The sequence below is a fragment of the Rousettus aegyptiacus genome, unplaced genomic scaffold (assembly GCF_014176215.1).
Source record: "Rousettus aegyptiacus isolate mRouAeg1 unplaced genomic scaffold, mRouAeg1.p scaffold_m13_p_5, whole genome shotgun sequence".
Taxonomy (NCBI): domain Eukaryota; kingdom Metazoa; phylum Chordata; class Mammalia; order Chiroptera; family Pteropodidae; genus Rousettus; species Rousettus aegyptiacus.
Window position 1 is genome coordinate 5,868,092 of NW_023416308.1, and position 24,962 is coordinate 5,893,053.

The 24,962-nt window shown below is 34.1% G+C and overlaps 1 protein-coding gene and 1 pseudogene across 7 annotated transcripts in view; one reads left to right on the forward strand and one right to left on the reverse strand.

Annotated features, from left to right (window-relative positions):
• The window catches only part of TMEM116 (transmembrane protein 116), a 76,525-nt gene that overhangs the window by 35,809 nt on the left and 15,754 nt on the right, over positions 1-24,962 (reverse strand). The window lies entirely within an intron of this gene.
• Positions 21,825-21,943, forward strand: LOC118603641 (annotated as a pseudogene).

Below are 24,962 nucleotides of genomic sequence, written 5' to 3' on the forward strand. Positions count from 1 at the left end.
TAAAAGCATCAAAGAACCAACAAGATAGCAAGGAACTAGTGGACAAAATCCAATGGAAGGAATTTTTGTTTCTCATCTTTGATGAAATAACAGGAATAGAACTTACTATTCAGCCTTAAAAACTAAAAATTGGACAAAATATACGAAAATACTCAGTTCTCAAACAGCGGATAACAATCAGTGTAGAACAGTAATCCCTGAAAAACGGAAAACAAACAAGTCGAGCCCATCAAGCGCCCCAGCTCACTGGCTGAAAAAGTGAGTGCCGTGAAGGGAAATCCAAACAGACAGCTGCCTTGGTGAGTTGAGAAGACAGAGTTGAGAAGACAGAGTTCAGGGTCTGGAGAGGACAAGGCAGCTAATATTTGTGAAGCAGATTCTCAGAGAAGAGGGAGCCACACAGAGGTATAGTGCTCTGGAAATTTGTAAAGGTATCCTCAAGTCTTTGATTAAGTACTGATCTGTGAATGTGGAAGAGAAAACCAAGAAGACCAGAAAAAACACCATCAGAAAGAAGAAGGTGGAACAACCTCCAATAGAATCCCTAAAGTAAATAGTTCATGTTTCCATTAGTCAGAGTGGGAGCACTTTCTAATACATACATAGGAATGACAGTGCTATAGAATAATAATAATACTGCCTTACTAATGGGACCAAATTAGCTGTATATGAAAGACTACCCTAACCAAAGCTTAAAATCAAACCTTTGAAAACTAAGCAAGCCTTGAAAGGAGTAAATACACTGAGTTAACTATATCCAAATCAAAACCCTCAAATTAAAAAAAAAAAATATATATATATATAAAGAAATCTAATACCTAATAACATAAAATCTACAATATCAGGCATCTAATAAAATGTTATATAACGAAGCAGGGAAATATGAACCATAACCAAGAGAAAAATTAATCAAAAAAATCTCAGAAATGATAGATTATAAATATTAATAGACAAAGATGTTAAAGGAACTATTACAAATATACTCCATACGTCCAAGAAGGTAGAGGAAAGCGTGAGCATGACAAGTAGAGAAATGGAAGATAGAAAGATCCAAATTGAAATTCTACAAATGAAAAATATAATATTTAAAATAAAAAATAAGGAAACTGAAAAATAAAAATATAATATATGAAAATATGCAATATATATTCAAAAATTAGAAACTTCAAAAGATTAGTAAACTTAAAGATACAAAAAATAGAAACAATCTAAAATGAAACACCCAGAGAAAAAAGGACTTTAAAAATATGAACAAACCCTAAATGAGCTGTGGGACAATATCGAGCAGGCTAATTAATGCACGTGGAAGGAGGGGCAAGGAGAAACAGAAAATATTTGAAGAAATAATAACCAAAAAATTTTCACATTTGATGAAAATATAAACCATCACATACAAAAAGCTTAACAAAACCAAATATGAAAAATATGCAAAAAAAAAAAAAACCCCACACCAAGTAACATCATAATCGAATTACTGAAAACCAGTGATAAACAGAAAATACCAATACCATTCAAAGTAAAGACACATTACATACACAGAAACAAAAATACGAATGACAGCAGACTTCTTATCAAAAAAAAAAAAAAATCCAGAAACCATAAGAGCAACATCTTTAAATCACTGAAAGAGAAGAATCTGTCAACTTAGAATCTGTCAACTTAGAATTCTATACATAACAAAAATACCTTTCAAAAAAAGGACACAAAGAGGACTTTTTCAGACAAACAAAAGCAGAGAGAATTCATTGAAGCAAACCATTATTATAAGAAATGTTAAGCCCTTCAGGCAAAAATCGTGATAACAGATAGAAATTTGGATCTGCACAAAGAAATTAAGAGTACCAAAAATGAGAACAGTTTGGTGCTTCCTTAAATAGTAAAACATAGAATTACCATGTAATCTAGCAATTCCAATCCTAGGTATATACCCAAAAGAATTGAAAATAAGTACTCAAACAATTATATATACATACATGTTCAAATGAGCATTGTGTGCAATAACCAAAAGGTAGAAACAGCCCAAATATCCATAAACGGATGAATGGATAAACAAATTCTGATGTACATATACACATGGAATATTGTTCAGTCATAAAAAGGAATGAAGTACTGATACATGCTACAATACAGATAAGCCTTCAAAACATTATGCTAAGTGAGCAAAGCTAGACACAAAAGGTCATATTTTAAATTATTCTGTTAATGTAAAATATCCAAAATAGACATAGCCTTAGATAGACACTGACTTCAGATTGGCTGTTTCCAGGTGTTGGGGTTAGGGAATATGGGGATAAACTGCTTAATGAGTAAGGGTTTTACTTTTGAGTGACAAAAATGTTTTGGAACTAGATGCAGATGGTGGTTGCCTAACACTGAATGCACTAAATGCCACTGTTCACCTAAAATGGTTAATTTTATGTCATGTGAATTATACCTCAATAAATTATTTTTAAAACCTTTTAAAGGACATTAAAGGACATCATCGAGAAAGTGATAAGACAACTTAAAGAACTGGAGAAAATATCTGTAAATCATATATCTGATATGGGTCTGTTATTGAGAATATATACATATAAACTTACAACTCAGCAACCAAACGACAAACAACCCAATTGGAGCTTTCATCACAAATATCCGAGGGGAAAGGAATGGAAACAAGTCATGTCTGAAATGCCACAAACCCTCACCGTTCTTACTAAGATTTAGTAGATTTTTTTGAACAACTATTTCTCCATTTGTTATATGTCTTTGGGACAAATTCCAGGGACTTTAAATGGGTGAGGTTTTTAAAAATAATTTTCACAGTTAAATAGTAGTTGTTTCACTGAGAAGATCTGCCAAGCTCTTGACCTTTCCAGAAGTCCTGCCTCTGACACACTTTTTTTAAAAATCTTTTTTCATTGCCAGGTTCTCCTTTTATCGTTTGAAGGTTTTTCTTTTCATTTAGTTATTGAAAATTAACATTTTTCCCCCCTATAACTTCCCATAGTGTGGATTTTTCTGCTTGCAGCTCAATGGTACAGTTTATCATATTTTTCTGTATCCGTAGTTCCTGTATAATGGTGGTTAGATATATATCACCACCTCACTAGGTCAAATTCAGGTTTAATTTTTTTTTTTTTTTGACAATATTTCATAGGTTGTGAAGTGTTCTTCCATCAGGGGGCATATAACATCAAACAGTCTTTCTTTTTGTAATATAAGCAGCTGTCAGTGTTCAATACTTATATCTGTTGATCATTTGGGATCATTATTTTTAAAGAGTGGATATTATTGCACTATTGGTATGTACCATTATTTACTTAATCATTCCCTAACTGAGGGATATTTGGGTTCCAACTTATTGCTATTACAAAAAATAATATATGAATATGCTTGCAAATCTTTGCTCAGTTGTGCAAATATTTCCATAGGATAGATTCTCAGGAGTGAAATTGCTATGATATGAAAAATAACCACTTTGAGAGACATCATCAAATTGCCTATCAAAAATTTTTACCAATCTATATTACCATCAAATATGCCTGTTTTCTCACGTTCTCACAGGCTAGCATTATCTGTCTTTTAAACTTTATCATCTCATCATTATACTTAAATTTATATGTTAATTATTAGTAGGATCAAGCATATTTTCACTTATTAGCATATGTATTTCCTCCTGGAACTGTCCATTTACATACATTGTGGGTCAAATTACTTCACCAGGCTGATATCAAGGTATAATGGCCACGTTGGCTTATGTCTCAAATAGGAAACAATAGCTCTGAATTCAGATTCCAGGGTCCCTATAAGGAATACGTCTGATTCTAAGATTCGCTGCATTCAGAGAAGCCTAAAGATGGTAGCTTTTCCTAACAGTTATTTACACTTTATTTACAGTCTTCCTAGTCTAGGTGCATTTTATCTATCAGAGGTCATTTTTACCATAAGCAATGTGGTCTGGTAACACAACTGGTGTTCCATTTTACCAGATTTCTAGGAGAATAGAGGAGAAAGTTAATCCAAGGTGAAATTTTTCCAGAGACAGAAAAAGGAGTTCTTCTTAACATTTTATCCACAACTCTCTAAGTTTTCTCATCTATAAAATGAGAACGAAAGCATCCACTTTCATAGGTTTTCTGTAAAAATTACATGAAATATATATAAAGTACCTTTGTAGTACATGACACATAGTTTAAGCATTCAAAAATAGTGTGTCATTATTTACATGGATGCTGCAAAATCCTGTAGGGACATTTAAAAAAACTAACAGGGAAGCTGTTTTTAAAAACGACAGAAAAGACTATGGATGTCAGTGAGTCACAAAAATATAGAGTGTAGTTTCGGTGTTAGAAAGCAGATTAGTGGGAAGAATTTGGGTGAACTATACAAGAGTTCATGTAAAAACATCCTGAACAGGCTCACTCGTTAAAATGCCAAGTCTCCATTCTTTAGAGAGTAACCATAACATCATGTATTATCTAGATCTGTACTGCCCAATACAGTTGTTACTAGACACATGTAGCTACTCAAATTTAAACTAATAAAAATGAAAGATAATCTAAAATACAGTTCCTCAGTTAAACTAGCCATACTTTAAGTACACAACAGCTAATACTAAATACTGGACAGTGCAGATAGAAGATATTTCCATCACCACTGATCTTGAGACCTGACTTTACCTCCTTCCTTACACTGCCTGATTTTAGACCACTTTACTGCTCCAGTTGCTCAGGAAAAGAAAAGAAACTTAGAGAAATACATTCTAAGAGACATAATAAGGAGAGACAGAAACTTCTGGGTAGGTGAAATTCTGATTACCCATTCTGTGATAATTTTTGAATCTCCCTAGTTAGAACCAATCGCTTCTGTAGTCCTTGCCAATTTATACTTTTATTAAATAACTGAACTTGCTTTGTACTATAATGATTTATATAAAGTACATATGTCTAGCCTCCCATTAGACTTTAAATTCCTCAATTTGAGGAATCATATTTGTACCTATATTTATACTATCATACACATAACCAACTTTACCTTCTAGCAGCTTAACACAGAGCTTTATATACAGCAGGCACTCAACAACTTGAGGTGAATTATCCCTAGAATTGTAAACTCTATGAGGGTAGGAAATTTATCTGTCTTGTTTTTTGATGTGTGCTTCAGAGTACGGTATAATGAGTGGAACGTTATAAACATGCAATAGATACTTATCTCATAACTGAGGCCATAGGCAGATGCAAGTTTAGTTCTTTGAGAAAATTTGTACAGGAAGATCCTCCAAACTTTTCTGTTGTTACTAAGGTGAACATGTAAGAGACACGATGGCTTACAGTAGGAAGTAATGTCCACTAAATTACATGTCTCCAACATTGGCAGTTGAAATGTGATCTGATTCCCTTGTCTTCTTCTCTCCTCTTGCCACTTAAAGAGACTGGTAATTTCATTTAAGACCAGAAGAGGGAACCAGGGCGTTATTATATTTGATAGATTTCTCCACCCTAAGAACACCAGACAAATAAAGATACTAAATCTGGCCTTTCTTGCAGTTTTCAGATTTAAGAAAGCCAAAGAGATATTGTGGTTAATAACCTTAACTGCTATGATTACTGTTAACATTCTTCAATATCAAACAGAAGCAACTCATTATAAATTTATCATCTTAACTATTTTGTATTCTTTTGTGAAACTTAAGACTCATCAACTCTATCATCTTTATTCTCTTAAAATCCCAGTGAGGCAAATAGTTATTGAATAATTCCCATGTATGAAGAAGAATCTACAATAGGAAAGACAAACAAGAATCTTCTACTCAATCTTATATTTGTATGCTTTATGACTTAAAAGTACCTTTATATATAGGCTGACATTATATTCTATTTTTATGATAAGAAACAAGACTGTAAGTGAATGTATTGTTAAAGTGACTAATTTAAGGTCTGTTAAATGCAGAAACTATTTTGTTTCTATTATTAAATTAATGAAAAACTAATGTAAGAAGTTATTTGCCTCAAATCTCCTCTACATCAGCCTAAAGCAAATCAAACACGGTAATTCCAGAGTCATGGTTGTCAAAACAGACCATTTTTGTCTGTTTTAATTGAATCCTGAGACTAAATGAGACCTCAATAACTTATTTAGTTCACTCTTACAAGATGAACATACCTAAAACTACCTCAAAAATGTAGTGTTCTACTTCTTTGTAAAATTGTCTTGAAAGGATGGCAGCTCAAGCTTACAGAAAATGGAGATAGAGTATAATCAAGTATAAAAATACTGTGATGAGATTTTTTGAATAGCTTCCTTCTTGCCTCTATGTAGACAGAAACTATTTTCTGAGCAACAGAAAATAATATGAGAGAATTTCACTCTAAAGTCAACTCTAGATGTCCCAAAATACTTAGGATGCCATGTAGAGCTACTTTTATCACATAGACCTCAGGTACAAGGGATTTTTTTTGTCGTTGCTGCTGTTAAGAGTATTTACTCCTAATGAAGGGGACTGGTCATGATACAAATCTTTTCTGTCACAGATAAGATATAGTGCCACGCCATTAATCAGATGTTGGTTAGTATATTATGACTAAATGAGGTAAAAGCTAGCCCAAGGGGGCTTGGATCAGAAATCTACCCGCATAGAAGGGTATAGGGCCTCTAAGCATGGGATTATATCCAGTGAAGTCGGCTATCAATTAGCAAAAGTTTCTTTGAACTCTTTTTATATTTAAACCACAAGAAGGCCCTAAAAATCACAATAATAATGTTATATAAATCTCCAGTCACTGTAAAATTTAGGCCTTTAAGGTAGGCAGGCTAAGTCTAAGATGTCAGAAAGGCAGTGAGAATACATTAACAAGCAAAGGTAGTAAAATCCAATCTTTGATGAGAGAATACTTTTCATAGGCCCTGCTTTCTATTGTCAGGCAGATTCAGAAAGTAATGGATCAGTAAGTATGTGGAGGAAACAAAAGGTCTGCAGGTGAATTCTGTTCTTAAGGAGGTAGGCAGAACCTATCTTACTTCTAAAAATAATAAAAATAACAACAATAGTTTACACTAAGGGCAAGCACTTTGCATTTGTTGTCTAATTTAATCTTCACATAACCCTAAAAATTCATATCATTACTCCTATTTTACATGGAGAAACTAGGATTTAGAGACATTTACTTGCTTAAAAAATCACACGGCTAACAGGCTCCAGAGTCTAGATTTAAACCTACGTACATTTAACTCCAAACTCTACACTTTAACTCTAAGCCACAAATTTCATGTCATCTGCTGTCCAAGCTGGTGTCTCTAAAATTCTCGACTTGCATATTCTTTCAGTAAATGAAATCGGGTTCATTCACTAAGAAAAGATGACTGCTGATATTTGAACTTGTGTCAAAATAACCAAGAGTAAAGAGAGAGGCTGAACAGGACAGTACCTGGCACTATCATTTTCCCCTTATTCTGTTTCTCGATAGCAGTTATCTCTGATAAAGAGAAATATTAGCACAACGATATTCCTAGACCCTTTTTGGAAAAAGCACTGAACTTGCTCTTGATCCCAAGATTGACTGGAGGTGGGGACAATCACATACAAGCAAATCAATCCTCTCAGTGCAGAGCTAGGCATCAAATAAAATTAAAAACATCAGCATCTGAGGCTATGAACCAGACTCCATCTTTCATGGCCAGATGCTATTGTCTAGACAAAGCTTTCTGGTCCAGATGTTATTCTGGCACTGTAACATCTCTTTGCTGGTTGGCTGAGTTCACAAAATAAACAGCACTTGGAAAACCCCACATCTCCACTTACTAATTGAATACTGAAATTATTTCTGATGGCTTAGTTCTCAAACTCACTTGGCTTCTTAGGTTAAGTTCCAAAACAAAAGACTAGCTATTTGGTAAATGTTTGATTTCTTCTGTTTCAGTTCAGTGAAGTGGCATAAGGGCGCCCCAGCTGTTCCAAGCCAGTTCTCTCCCCCGCCCCCACCCTCCACCCGTTATCAGCTCTGAGTTTCCTACAAAACTCTTTTCATTATCTAAATCAGAGAGTAACTCAATAACTGCAGGTTCCGTAACCTAATGAAGTTATAATATAATAGGATAATAAGCCTAGTTCTAATTTGCATCTCACAGCTATCCCAGTAGAAGAGGAAAAGCTCAAAACAAAAAATATTCATGTGTCTTGAAGTTTTAGCATCCTAAACCTGAAAAGGACTTTGAAAGGCCATATAGTGCAATAATTTCCAAATGCTGGTTCAGAAATTAGTGCCAATCCTTGAAAAATTGGCACTGGTCTAAGAAATATTGAGAAAAATATAGGTAATATAATAAGTTTTTCATATGGCTAAATTTACTACTTTAAAGAAACCACCCTTTATTCTGAGATTATACTTTACCTAGTTTTTTAGTAGCAATTGTAATTCCTTTTATAAAATTAGGTAGTAGTTGTTTTGTCAGTGTTCTTAATTTAGCATAATGTAAAGTTAGCAACGCTATAACTCCCACTTTTTTCTTTTTTAAGTTTTACTCATTTTTAAAATCCTAAAGCCTAGGAAGCATTTTGAACCACTTCACTAGTGTATCACCTGGTCTTCATGTAAAAATAGCGAATCCATTTTACACAGATGAAAATTATGGACATATTTGATAGAGAAATACCAAAGTGACCCTGATAATTTATTTCTGTCATAGCAATCCTCAAAGTTTCTACCCAAAACGAATTCTTACCTACTATTGTTTAAGCCCATTTTCTTTCATTCTGCTTCATTGGAAATGATTAATAACTGCTCTGTTCTAAAAATTTCAGTACTAGTTTTCTAAGGGTCTTCCTACTCAAAGAATGGGACTGGAAATCTAGATTCAGAAACGTGGATATCTTGTTTGTTTAGATCAAAGGACTGGTTCTCTTTCTTTACTATGACTCTTAGAAAATCTAGGACCTCTTCATCTGTTTGTGCAAGCAAGGAATGCCCTAACTTCTCCCACTCCCAACTTTTTTTTACAAGAACCTGCTAGAGGAGAATTTTGAAAAGTACAAACGTTTAATCTGAACTGATCAAATTGTGAAAGTTGGGAGAAAAAAAGGAAGGTAAACTTTTACTTTTCATTTGTATACCCCTCTTAACTTTTTAAATTTTTATTGAAAATGCATATTAGTTTTATAAATTATACATACCAAAATTTTTAATATAGAAAATCTAAAATATTAAAATGTTCCATTTTTAAGGAAAGTATGTATTTCTGTCTTGGTCTCTAAGTCTCTAAAGAGTAATAAACTAGGTACCAGAATGCTCTCATAACATGGAGAGAGAGGAGTCAAGTTTGGGTTTGTTTTTATTACATAATAAGAACTATATACTTGGTCTCTGCTCCTGGTTCCTGACACAGAGCTCCTTAAACTCATGGAATTTCCTGAGTGATGGAAGTAATAGGAGCATCTTACACAGAGCTCTCAAATCCCTTGGAATTTCTTGAATGATAGGAATGCTTTTTGTTTCAATAAGGGGATTTCTGGTGGGCTTCTGGATGGCTTCAGGATGGGGCTGGTCACCAGAAAGATCAAGCCATGATGAAAGGCTTGAAACTTTCAGCCGCATCCCAAGAGAGGGAAGGAGGCTGGAGACTGAGTTAATAATTGATCATGTCTACATGATGAAGCCTCCATAAAAATCTCTAAACCAGGGATTCGGGGAGCTTCTGAGCTGGTGAACACATCTATGTGCAGGAGGATGGCACACTCAAACTCCATGGGGACAGAAGCTCCTAAGCTTAGACCCTATCAGACCTTGCCCTATGTATCTCTTCATCTGGCTGTTCATCTATATCCTTAATCATATCCTTTATGTTAAGGTGTAAATATAAGTATTTTCCCTGAGTTATTCGAGCCATTCTAGAAAATTATTGAACCCAAGGAGGGGGTCATGGGAACCCTTGATTTCTAGTCAAGTCAGACAGAAGTGTGGGTAACCTGGGGACCCACTACTTGCAACTGGAATCTGAAGTAGAGGGCAGTCTGAGCTTCTAACCTGTGGGATCTGTGTCAGAACTGAATTGCAGGACACCCAGTTGGTGTCTGGAGAATTAGGGAATTGGTTGGTATGGAAACAATACACTTGATGTTAGAAGTGTTATGAGTAGAGAAACAGTTTTTCTTTAGCTTTTTAATGGAAAAACAGAATGATCAATTATAACATCGAATTTCCTGCTGTAAATTGAGAGGAAATGGGAAGCATTCTTAAATAATTCTTACTAACTAAAGGGGGGGCGGGGTAAATGTGAAGGTTAGGCCCTAAAGATTTATTTTAAATATTCTCACCCTAATTTGCTAAGGTACTAAACTTAAGGTGATCTCTTCAGGGACTTAAAAACTAACTCTAGGAAATTTGATTCTGTAAAACTGATGCCTGGGTGGGCTGTCAAGTTAAATAGGTCAAAGTAATGGATTGTCTGAAGATACAGGCTATATAAGAAAATGACTCTGCCTATTTACCTAGTGCTGGTAGAAAACTATATTTAAGCCAGACTTGGAAAGTTTCAGGCTTTGCTAGTATCCAGTTTTAAAAAGAATTCAGAGTCAAGAAGAGTCTTTCTGAGTGCTTAGTACTTTAACTCTTAAAAGAGGCACTGAACTAAATAAAATACAGTTCTGGTTTGGTATTAACCAAGATCTTGCAATCTCTGGTTCAGGACACTATTCTTTCTTTTCTGATGGCTTATGCAGTTGGAGAATATTTTCTCTTCTCATAGCTTATCTTAGACCTGTGAGCTTTTGGTAAATGATTGATTCCTCCTGTTCCAGTTTGGTGGAATAGCATAAAGGTCCTAAGGCTGTACTGAGTCAATTCTCCTCCCTGAACAACTCTGGGTTTCTCATACCTAGCTAAAACATCAAAAACATTTTGACCATTTCCAAACAAATTTTTGGAGAAAGAGGCTCTGATTCCTTGACAGATCAGCACAATAAATCTATCTTGTCAGATTAAAGTTTCTGTCTTATTAAATATATCTCTCCATAGGAAACTATCCAAAACAAGGTTCAGAAACCTTTCCAAACTGAATAATAAACTAAACCCACTTTCTGGACTGGAAAGAAGCAACCACTCTTGATATAGTACTTAGTTTAATGATCTTGATTCCCTTGCTTAAACAGTAAAACTATAAAAACATCGTAAAGTCATACAGAATCTTTCATTTTATAAAACATGTGAACAGACATCCTATTTAATATTTCAAAAAATTATATAAAGTAGATTAGACTGGCAATGATTTTCAGTTTATAGGGGAAAAAAAGGGATAAAGATCAAATGACTTCCTCAAAATCATAGAGAATCCAGGCCACCTAATTCTACATCTATTTAATTCTCTACTAGTACTACTTTCCTAAAGTTGAATAAATGGACCAGTTGAACTACTTATCTGACCTGTGAGCCACAATGTAAAAGAAAGAGCCATGTTAAATAGTATTTTTCTCTTCTTTGTAGCAGGCTAAAGAGAGACCTTTATATAATAAATCTTCTTTCTGGAAAAAAAGCAGAATACATTTCCACTAATGCCGAGGCAGAGAAATAGTCCATTACACAGCATAAAAAACCAAGGTGACAAGGCAGCTCAGAAAGAGAAAAATCTCCAGAAAATATGATTACATACATAGAAATATGCAACTTAAATGACATAGAATTCAGGATGCTACTTCTGAAAAAACTGTGAGTTCTGAAATGAGTCATATCAACAATTTCAGGAACTGGAAAAACACCTAGATGAGCAGGGCAAGGAGACTGAAACCCTCAAAAAGAACAAAATAGATATTCTGGAGATGAAAAACACACTGAAAGAGTTGAAAAATGAAATAACAGGCCTGGGAAGTAAAGTCGACCAAATGGAGGAAAGGATCAGTGATATTGAAGATAGAAATCTAGAAATAAATCAGAAAGAAGACAGAAACCAAAGAATGAAAAATATGAAAAGAGAAATTCAAGAACTAGCTGATACCATCAGGAGAGGCGACATAAGGATAATGGGCATTATCGAAGGTAAAGAAAAGGAGCAGGGACTAGAAAGCATTTTCAGACAAGTGGTTGACAAGAATTTCTCACATCTAAGGGATGAGCTGGAGCTTGGAATTCAAGAAGTCAAAAGAATGCCCAATTATCTCAACCAAAAAAGGCCTTCACCAAGACACACTGTATTAAAATTATCAAAAATCAATGACAAAGACATAATTCTCAGGGCAGCCAGGGGGAAGAAAATGGTCACTTATAAAGGAAAACCCATTAGATTATTGTTGGACTTCTCAGCACAAACCTTACAAGCCAGAAAGGAATGGAATCAAATATTTAAATTATTAAGTGAAAGGACTACCAGCCTAGAATTATGTATCCAGCTAAGCTCTCCCTTAGATATGAAGGAGAAATTAAGACCTTTCCAGATAAACAAAAATTGAGGGAATTGTAGGCCTGCACTACAAGAAATACTGAAAGAGGTCACCTCACCTAAAACAAAATGACAAAGAAAAAAAAACATAATTAGGAGTAAAGTGACTATCAGGCAAACAGAAGCAGAGGAGTGCAACCCTTACTAAGAATAGGGCATTATAAGCTTAAATAATAAGAAAAGAATTGCTACGGCAAGATAGTAATGAACGTTCAATATACATAGGGACAATATGAGATAACAATGACTGAAAAGGGAAGGATTCAAAGATCCAAATTCGCAAAGGGAAATGGAGATAAGGCATGTGCAGAAGAAAATGGACGACTGTATTTGTATAACTATCCTTTATATACTTGTAATGGTAACCACACACACAGAAGATTCAGAACTGAATTGAGGTATATAACATAAAACAAGAAGAACCAGAAGGAAAATCCACAAAAGCCAACCAAAATAAAGAAAACAGAAATACAAGGTCAAGGAAGCAATGGAAACACCAAGCTACCAAAAAGCAAAAGATAAAATGGCTATAAGAAGAACTCATATTTCAATAATCATCCTAAATGTAAATGGACTGGACTCACCAATAAAAAGGCACAGGGTTGCAGAATGGATCAAAAAACAAAGCCCAACCGTATGCTACCTCCAGGGAACACATCTCAGCTCCAAAGACAAATATAGACTCAAAGTAAAAGGGCAGAAAATGATATATCAAGCAAATAGCATTCAGAGAATAGCAAGAGTAGCGGTACTAATATTGGATGAAACAGACTTCAAAACAAAAAAGGTAAAGAAGATACTGAGGGACACTTCCAAATGATAAAGGAAATCATGCACCAAGAAGGTATAACTTATTAATAATATCTATGCTCCCAAGCAGGGAGCCCTGAAATATGTAAAGCAATTACTAACAGAGCTAAAGGGAGAAACAGACCTACTATCATAGTAGGGGAGTTAAATACCCGACTTTCGAATGTGGACAGATGATCCAAACAGAAAATCAATAAGGAAATAACATCCTTAAATGACACATTAGAATAACTAGACATAATTGACATTTACAGAGCCTTTCATCCCAAAACAGCTGCTTATACATTCTTCTCTAGTGCACATGGAACATTCTCAAGAATTGACCACATACTGGGACACAGAGATAGCCTCAACAAATATACCAAGCATATTCTCTGAACACAATGCTTTGAAACTAGAGATCAACTGCAAAAAGAAATCAGGAAGAACCATAAATACATGGAGATTAAACAATATGCTACTGAAGAATAACTGGGTTAGAGAAGAAATAAGAAGAGATCAAGAGATACATAGAAATGAATGATAATGATAATACAACATATCAAAACTTCTGGGACATGGCAAAAGTGGTCATAAAAGTAAAGTTCATATCACTACAAGCCTATCTCAAAAAACAAGAATGAGCCCAAATAAACAAGCTAATGCTTCATCTTAAAAAACTAGAAAAGGAATAACAAATGAAGCCTAAAGTCACCAGAAGGAAAGAAATAATGAAAGTAGAGCAGAAATAAATGAAATTGAAAACGAAAAAACAGTAGAAAAAATAAATACAACAAAGAGCTGGTTCTTTGAAAAGGTTAATAAGATGGACAAACCCCTAGCTAGACTCACTAAAGAAAAAAGAGAAAAGACACAAATAAACAAAATCAGGGATGAAAGAAAGGATATTATGACTGACATCGCAGAAATACAAAGAATCATACAAGAATACTATGAAAAAGTATATAACACCAAATTTAATAACCTAAAAGAAACAGGCTAGTACTTAGAAAAATACAATCTTCCTAGGCTTAATAAGGAAGAACTGGAAAATCTAAATAGGCCAATCGGCAGTGTGGAAACTGAAGCAATCATCAAAAACCTACCAAAAAGTAAAATTCCAGGACCAAATGGCTTCGTCAGTGAATTCTAACATTCAAAGAAGATGTAATAGCTATTCTCCTCAAACTATTCCAAAAAAAACAAAGAGGAGGAAATATTTCCCAACTCATTTTGTGAGGTCAATATCACCCTGATACCAAAACCTGGTAAAGATACCACAAAAAAAGAAAACTACAGACCAATATCTCTCACGAACACACATGCAAAAATCCCAAATAAGATACTAGCGAACTGAATACAGCAACATATTTTTAAAAATTATATACCACGATCAAGTGCGCTTCTTCCCAGAGGCATAGGGATGGTTCAACATATGCAAATCGATTAATGTGGTACACCACATAAACAAATTGAAAAATAAGAATCACATGATCTTATCAATAGATGCAGAAAAAGCCTTTGACAAGATACAGCATCAGTTTATGATAAAAACACTTAACAAAATTGGTATACAAGGAAAATACCTTAATATAATAAAGGCCATATATGACAAGCCCTCAGCCGACATTATCCTAATGGTTAAAAACTAAAAACCTTCCCTCCCTAAGATCAGGAACAAGGCAAGGCTGTCCACTATTGCCAATGTTATTCAATATAACGTTGGAGGTCCTAGCAAGTGCAATGAGGCAGGAGGAAGATATAAAAGGCATCCAGATAGGAAATGAAGAAGTCAAACTGTCACTATTTGTGGATGACATGATTCTGTATATAGAAAACTCTAAGGACTCCACAAGAAACTACTAGAAACAATAAGCAAATATAGTAAAGTTTCTGGATACAAAATCAATGTTCAAAAATCCTTAGCGTTCCTATACTCTAATAATGAAGTGTTAGTAAAAGCAGTGGAAAAAATAATTCCTTTTGCAATTGCAACAAAAAGAATAAAATACCTAGGAATAAATTTAAACATCAGATTTGTATGGAAGCACAAAAGACCCCAAATTGCCAAAGCCATCCTGAGAAAAAAGAACAAAGCTAGAGGCATCACTCTGCCCAACTTCAAATTATGCTACAAAGTGATAGTAATCAAAAAGGCATGGTATTGGCAGAAAACTAGACACAACAGACCAGTGGAACAGAATCGAGAGTTCAGAAGTAAACCCATATTTATGTGGGCAAATCATTTTCAACAAAGAAGTCAAAAACATACAGTGGAGAAAGGAAAGCCTCTTCAATAAATGGTGCTGGGAAAACTGGAAAGCCACCTGCAAAAGAATGAAACTAGACTGTTGTCTATCATCACACACCAAAATTAACTCAAAATGGATTAAGGACCTGAATATAAGATCTGAAACAATAAAGTGCATAGAAGAAAAAATAGAAACTAAACTCATGAACCTTGGACTTAAAGAGGATTTTATGAATTTGACCTCAAAGGCAAGGGAAGTAAAAACAAAAAATAAATGAATGAGACTATATCAAACTAAAAAGCGTCAGCTCAGCAAAAGAAATCATCAACAAGTTAAAGAGACAACCATCTGAATGGGAAAATATATTTGCAAGCAACACCTCCAATAAAGGCCTAATATCCAAAATATACAAAGAACTCATACACTTCTAACAACAACAAAAAAGGATCCAATCAAAAATTGGGCAGAGGACCTGAACACACACTTCTCCCAAGAACACATATAAATGGCCAACAAATGCATGAAAAGATGCTCAACATCACTAGCTATTAGGGGAATGCAAATCAAAACCACAATGAGATACCATCTCACACCTGTTAGAATAGCTGTTATCCACAAGACAAGTAAAAACAAATGTTGAAGAGGATGTGGTAAAAAAGGAACCCTCATTCAGTGCTGGTGGGACTGCAAATTGGTACAGCCACTAAGGAAAACAGTATGGAGGTTCCACAAAAAAACTTAAGAATTGATCTACCTTATGATCCAGCAATCCCTCCACTGGGTATTTACCCCAAAGACTTGAAAACCCATATCCAAAAAGATATTTGCACATCAATGTTCATAGCAGCATTATTTACAATGGCCAGGACATGGAAGCAACTGAAGTGTCCTATGATAGATTACTGGATAAAGCAGTGGTACATATATACAACAGAATATTACTCTGCCATAAGAAGAGATGAAATGCTGCCATTTGTGACAACATGAATCGACCTCGAGATAATCATGCTAAACAAAATAAGTTAGATAGAAAAAGTTGAAAATCACATGATATCACTTACATGTGGGACAAATACCTAAAAGCAACAAATGAACAGTACAAACAAACACAGACTCACGGACATGGACTACAGACTAGTAGTTACCAAAGGGTAGGAGGTAGGATGGAGTGGGGAGGTAGACGGGGTAAAGTGGGTCAAATATATCAGGATAGGGGAAGGGTAAAGTGGGTAAAGGGGATAAAATATATTGTAGTTGAAGGAAACTGGACGTTGGGTGGTAAACACAGAATAGAATATACAAATGTCAAATGATAATGTACACCTGAGAATTGTATAATCGTATTAACCAATGTTACCCCAATAAAATTAACTTATAAACTAAAAATAAAAATAAAAGGTGAATAAGTCATTGGAAGGTAATGTAAAGCATGGTGACTCTAGTTAAAAAAACTGTATTGCATATTTGAAAGTTGTTACTAAGAGTAAATCTTAAAAGGTCTCATTAAGAAAAACAAATTTGTAACAATGTATCATGATGAATGTTAACTTCTTGTGGTCAACATTTCATAATGTATACAAATATGGAACCATTATATTGTACATCTGAAACTACCATAATATGTCAATTACATCTCAATAAAAATTTTTTTAAAAGAGACTGGCACAGTTGATAAAATGGTAACACCCAACTGTATGTCGTCCACAAAACCATTTTATAAATAATTTCTTAATTTTTCAATTACAGTTGATATACAATATTATATTAATTTCAGGTGTACAACACAGTGATTAGACATTTAGATAATGTGATCACCCTGATAACTCTAGTACCCATCTGACACCATACATAGTTATTACAATATTATCGAATATATTCTTCGTGATATTCTTTACATCTTCATGACTATTTTATAACTACCAATTTGTACTTCTTAATCTCCTCCCATCTTGGCAACCTTTAAAATGTTCTCTGTATCTTATAAGTTTCAAATAACCCAATTTATTTATTTATTTTTATTAAATTTATTGGAGTTACATTGGTTAATAAAATTATATAGATTTTAAGTATACAATTCAATAATATGTCATATGTATATTACATTATGTGTGAACCACTCAAAGTTAAATTTCCTTCTGTCACCACATATTTGACCCCCTTTACCCTTATCTACATCCATGCCCCTTTCCCTCTGGTAACCACTAAATTGTTGTCTCTATGAGTATCGTTTATTTGTCTTGTTCATTTGTTGTTTTCAGTTTTATGGCTCGCATATGAATGAAATAAAATGGTTCTCAACTTTTTTCTGTCTGACTTATTTTGCTTATCATAATAATTTCAAGATCCATCCATGTATTTCATATTTTCTCATAGCTGAGTAATATCCCATGTTTATATGTACCACCTCTTCTTTATCCAATCATCTATCAAAGGGCACTTCCATGGCCTAGCCACCATGAATAATGCTGCAATGAGTGTCAGGTACATACATTTTTACATGTTTTCAAATTTTGGGGGTAGATACCCAGAAGAGGGATTGCTGGGACATATGGTAATTCTTTTCTTAATCAAAAAAACCCACTTTAAATATAAAGTCACAATAGATTAAAAATAAAGGGATGAAGAAAGATATACCATGCTAACAGTCATACGATCGACTAATCTTTGACAAAGAAGCAAAGGCAATTCAGTAGAGAAAGGACAGCCTTATCAATATATGATACTGAAACTATTAGAGATCATATGCACAAATATGAAGATAAATACCTACACCTTTCACAAAAAATAATTGTAAATATAAAATACAAAAATATAAAACATAGAACCTAAATGTAAAATACAAAACTCTAAGACAGGAGAAAATTTAGATGACCTTGGGTCTGGGGGTCTGGCGATGAGTTTTCAGAGACAACAGTAAATGCATAATCCATTAAAGAAAAAATTGATAAGCTGGACTTTACTAGAAAACAAGTATTCAAAGAAATACATGTACACAAATGTTCATAGCTACACTATTCACATTAGCTAAAAGGTGAAAACGACCCACATGTCCATCAACAGATGAATGAATAAATAAAATGTGGTATATATACAATAAAAGATTATTCGGCCATAAAAAGAAATAAAGTACTGATATGACTATAACATGAATGAAGCTTGGAAATATTATGCAAGTAAAAGTAGCCAGATGCAAAAGGTCACGTATTGTATGTATGATTCCATTTATATGAAGTATCCAGAAGAAAGAAGCCAGATGCGGCCTGGTGGTTTCCAGGGGCTGGTTGAGGGCTAGGGGAGATGAAAGAGTACATGCTTACTGGATATGAAATTTCCTTTTTGGGTAATAAAAATGTCTTGGAACCACACAGAATTGATGTTTGCACAACCTTGTAGATGTCCTAAATGCCACTGTATGATTCACTTGAAAATGGTTAATTACATGTTATGTGAATTTCAAGTCTACTACTGGAGACTACTTTGTAAACACTGTATACTTAGACTACACTAAATTTATTAAAATATATATTTTTTCTTCAATAATAAACTAATCTTTGCTTACTGAAACAGTTTTACTTCATAAACTTTAATTTTTCTTAACTTTTTAACTCTTGTATTAACATATCTTAAAACATACATTGTACAGCTGTACAAAAACATTTCCTTTGTTCATATCTTTATTATATTAGCTTTTTTCTATTTTTAAAATGTTTACCTTTTTTGTGCTTTAAACTTTTTTGTTAAAAACTAAGACACAAACACACACATTACCCTAGGCCTACACAGCATCAGGGTCAGTAATATCACTGTCTCCTACCTCCACATCTCGCCCCATTGTCTTCAGGGACAATAACACGCATGGAACTGTCATTTTCTAATAAGAATGCCTTCTGTAACACCTCCTGAAGGACCTGCCTGAGGCTCTCCTTGAAGAGGTGTCACTCTTTTCAATATAGATATATCCATGGTGGTTTGCTTGGTTTGTTTCTTTTTTCATCATAGATTTACTTGTTAGCAGGTAATGTGCCATGAATATTCCTCTCTATTAATGAAAACCTTTCGTGTTGGGGTCCAAGTTTTCAAACTTTTTAAGGAGCTTGTTGAGATCTGCAAAACCTTCTGCTAACCCCTCTACTGTGAATTTTCTTGGGGGTTCTTTTTTCCCTTCTCCCACAGGTGCCTTTTTTCTTGCCTCTTATTCAGCTATGCATTTCTGTTCTAGTTCCAACAACTTCTCACTGGTCGGTTCCCTCAGAAGCCATCTCTAGGAGCTCTTCAATGTCATCCTCATCCATACCCAGGTTAAAGCTGTTTACCATCTCAACCACAGCCTTGTTGATTTTTGCAGCTTCCTCATCCTTGGCAAATCCAAGGTCATACACTACGATGTCACTATGCAATAAAAATTTCTCAGCTCCATGATAAACTTATGGGACCACTGTCACATATGCAGTCCTTTGTTGACCAAAACATTGTTATAGGGAGCATAACTGTACTTTGGAAGACACAGGCATACTCTATATTCCAACAATCATGCTCTAAGTTATTTTCCCAAATTGAGCTAAAAACTTATGTGGACACAAAAATTGCACACAAATGTTTACAATAGCTTTATTTGTAACTGCCAAAACCTGGAAGTACCAAGCAGTAAGTCCTTCAATTGGTGAACGGATTAAAAAAAAAAACTAGTAAATACATACAATGAATTTTTAAAAATGAGTGATCATGCCACAAAAAGACATGGAGGACCTTAAATACATATTACTAAGTGAAAGAAGCCAATCTGGAAAGACTATATATTGTATGATTCCAACTACATAACATTCTGGAAAAGGTAAAACTATAGAAATAGTAAAAAGGTCAGCAGTTACCAGAGTTATGAGAAGGAAGAGAAGAAGAATAAATAAGTGAAAAGGAATTTTAGGGCAGAGAAACCATACCAGATGGTACTGTAATGGTGGATATATGACATTATGCATTTATCAAAATCCATAGAACTGTACAAAGGAAAGACCCTTAATGTAAACTATGGACAGACATATAGACCTAAGTCTAATGGGTTGGAATAGAGAGCACAGAAATAAACTGTTACATACATAGTCAAATGACACTGTGTATCCATGCTATTATGAATGGAATTGTTCTCTTATGTTCATTTTCAGGTTGTTCATATCTCATATGTAAAAATACAATTGATTTTTGTATGCTGATTTTTTTACTATACCAATAAAAGCTTTTCCTTTACTTTTTTTAAAAGATTTTCTTCCCATGAGAGAATCTGCCATGAAACTTTAAAAGAATCATAAAATTAATTCAATTATTTATTAAAAATAATATATGCTCTTTTGACAGAATTACCAATATAGAGAAATATAATGAAAAGCATAAAAATCAGCACCTATATTTAACTGAGTCTAAATGTGTATTTATTGATATGTATTTGATCACAGCAAGATTTTGTTTTATAGATGGACATTCTCATCTTTTTGTGTAAATAAAAAGTTTTACATCATTAATTTTAATGACTACCTTATAGGAATCTGCATATTATAATTTACTTAATATTTAATATAGTGTAAACATACTATATATATGTTATCAGTTAACATTAAGTTGTTTAAAATTTATAGCCATTATAAATGTGATTAAGATAAACATTTTCCAGTGTATAACTTTGAGATAACTTTCTGTGGTATCTCTTTAGACGAGAATTTCCAGGAATGTGACGACTAGGCCAGAAATGCTCACACTCAATCCCAGGGTACTGCAGAATGTTTATAATAATTTGATTTCCCATCAATACTGTTTTTTTTATTCAATTTTTAAATCATTTCTAACATAGCTTAATCATTTAAAATCTTCTCCGAGTTATCAAAGATACCTATCTACCCAATTTTCTTAATTCAAAAGAGAAAGAAAAGGAAAAACCAGACAGGAAGCAATTTTTATACAGGTGTTATTTTTAAACCACAGGATTTAGAATTTTGAGAGACAATGGAAGTTCTTTTCCACCTCATTGTTAATTAGGAACTATCTTCTATAGCAACCCTATAGAAAACTACCATATTCTTTAGTGATATTTTAAGCAATAGTGACATTCGATGGGAAAATGACAGTCTTTTCAATTAATGGTAATGGAAAAACTAGATATCTATATGTACATGAATGAAGTTAGACCCTATACCATATACAAAAATTAACTCAAAATAGGTTAAAAATCTAAACCTAAAAGATAAAACTATGACATTCCTAGAAGAAAACATAGAGGAGAAGCTGCATTACATTAGGCTTAGCAATGATTTCTTGAATATGACATCAAAAGTACAGAAAACAAAAGAAATAATAAATTGGACTATTGGGCTACATGAAAATTAAACATTTTTGGTCTATGGGCGTGCAACCCTGAACAAGCCCCATCCCATCTGATCTCGGAAACTAAGCAGGGCCGGGCCTGGTTAGTACTTGGATGGGAGACCACCTAGGAAGACGAGGTTCTGTAGGCATAAAAAATAAAAAAAATATATATAAGGGATTGTAAGCTGACAAGATCCTTGCAATCTGTGAGGTCAACCAAGGGTTGCCTTGCCTAAAAAAAAAAATAAACATTTTTGTGCATCAAAGTACACAATCAACAGAGTGAAAAGGCAACCTATAAGAGAATGGGAGAAAATATCTGCAAATCATATATCTGATAATGGGTTAATATCTGGAATATATAAAGAACTCATATAAATCAACAACAAAAAACCGAAAATCCATTTTCGAAAAATGGGAAAAGCATTTCAATAAACATTTCTCCAAAAAAGATATACAAATGGCCAATCAGCACATGTAAAAATATTCAGCATCACTAATCATAGGAAAATTTAAGTCAAAACTACAACGAGATACCACTTCACACCCATTAGAATGTAAATTATCAGAAAAAAAAAAAAACCCAAAAAAACAAAAAGCCCCAGAAAACATGTGTTGGTGCAAATGTGAATAACTGGAACCCTTACGCAGTGGAATTGTAAAATGATGCAACTGCTATGGAAAACAATATAGTGGCTCTTTGAAATATTAAACACAGAATTTTCATTTGCTCCAGCAATCCACTTCTAGATATACAGATGAAAGTACTGAAAGCAGGGACTGATAAAGGTATTAGTATACACATGTTCATATCAGCATTATCTACAACAGCCAAGGATGGAAGAAACCCAAGTGTCCATCAATGGATGAATCAATCAATAAAATGTGGTATATCCATGCAATTGATTATTATTTAGCCTTCTAAAGAAATGAAATTCTGACATGTGCTACAATATAGATGAAACCTTGAACCTAAGCTAAGTGAAATAAGCTAGATGCAAAAGGACAACTACTGAATGATGTAGAGAGGCTTTTCCATGATGTAACCGCTGTCAGACTTGCAAGCCGGACCGCAGGGCCAAAACAGAGACTACTTACCACAATTCCCTCATAGAGACTGATCATAATCGATGTTCTTTCTGATGTAAATTGGCATGCCTGCCCTGTCTCCCACTACATGCTATTTCCTAGAACAGACTGTTGTCCTGACCTGGTCAAGCACGTAATTTCCTGTACCTGGTGCCATTCACGTACTAGTACCCGTGACTTATTTACTCCTTTACCCAATATAATTCTTTGGCACTTTCCAAGCTGCTAGGGGGACATCCATTTTTCCTTTTAGCCACTCAATGTGTGCCTCATATGTAAGTTTCCCTTAATCAACTCTATTAATTTCCAGACTGGAGTGGCCTGCCTCTTCCGTCTTTCCCGGTCCGCAACTTATGGACATAGATTTTCAGTCTCAGGGATTTTCCCTGGATCTGTGTGTTCTAATAATGTATGATTTACTGATATGAAGTATCAAGAGTAGTCAGGTTCATAGAGACAGAAAGTAGAATGGGGTTCGGAGGTGGGAGAAATGGAGAGTTTTTGTTTAATGGATACAGAGTTTCACTGTGGCATGATAAAACTTTATGCAGCTGAACAGAGGTAATAGTTCACATTCACAACAATGTGAATGTACTTCACACCACTAAAACTGTACACTTAAAAATGGTTAATGATAAATATTTATGTGTTTTTTACCACAATTTAAAAAAATTTAATGGTAAATATAAATTATATGTTGTATATATTTTATGATTAAAAATAATACTAACTAAATAAGCTAGTGCATTTAAGGTCTCTACAGCCTATCTTTCCCACTGATTATAAACAAAAACTCTGGGGAAAATATAAAAATAAACTACATGAAGACTCTGAAAAGTAAACAAAAGTAGGTTGATTGTGGAAGAGAGTCAAACGTGCATAAGTGACTACACAGAAGTGTTTCCCATTTTTTCCCTTTCTCTCCCACAGCTTTGCCTCAGGTGTGCACACTAATCATGATGCTGCTGAATGAAAGCACCTAAAACTCCAATAGAAACCCATCTTTTAGGCCACAGAGACCAGAGAGGGGCCACCTTCAGGCCAGAAAGTGGCAGGGGGTGTAATTCCAAAAGTGACAGGGCCAGAAAAGAGGATTCTCTAATTCTGTGTATAATTCCATGTGAGTCTCAGCCAAATCCCTGCACCAGGAATGCACACTGCAGTCCTAAACCAGCACAAGCCAGGTTTAGAGAAGTAGACTAAGATTCGAAATTCCACCTAAAGATGATTAGACAAATGTACATTCTAAACCTGATTAGGTTGATGGCCTGCTAAATAAAAACATCAGCATTCTCCAGAGAATTATAAAAGGACCTAGAGTCTATGCAAGATAGTATTCACAATGTCTAAGATGAAATCCTGTTTTACCTGACATACACAGAACAACAAAATGTCAACCATTCTCATGGAAGCAGACAATCTACAAACACCAACTTAGAAATGAACCAGATATTGGAAATAGTCAGTAAATATTTTAAAAAACAACTGTCATAATTTATATGGTCTATGAAGCAAAGGAAAATACACTTGAAATGATTTGGGGGGGGGTGATAAAAATAGGAATGTTTATCTTGATTGAGGTGATGAATTAATTCATGGGCGTGTATACATATGTAAAAAATGATCAAATTATCTACTTTATATAGACAATGTTTGTTGTATGTATAGCTCAATTAAGTTATAAAAAAATAAAGTGATATTAATCATAACTATGCCTAGCACAAGGAAAATGTTTTTAAGGACCATTTTACAGATTAGAAGTCAGAAATTCAGAAAGATTAAGTACTTGCTTAAGTTTATAAAGTTAATCAGGTCCAGGATTCTAATGTAGACTTTTCTTACTTCCAAGACCATAATATTATTTCCTTATCTGATAAAATAATACGGGCTTAACTCTACTTAATTTATGAGGTTATTAGCAGAATTGAGTAAAGTATGTTTCTAAGAAATTCTAATTCATATGAGATAGGTAACATATTAGCATATGGATTTCATACCACCAATTACTTATTATCTTCCTACTAAATTGAAAGAAATTTCCCCTCTAGTAACGAATGCCAGAGGAAATATCTAGCAGTG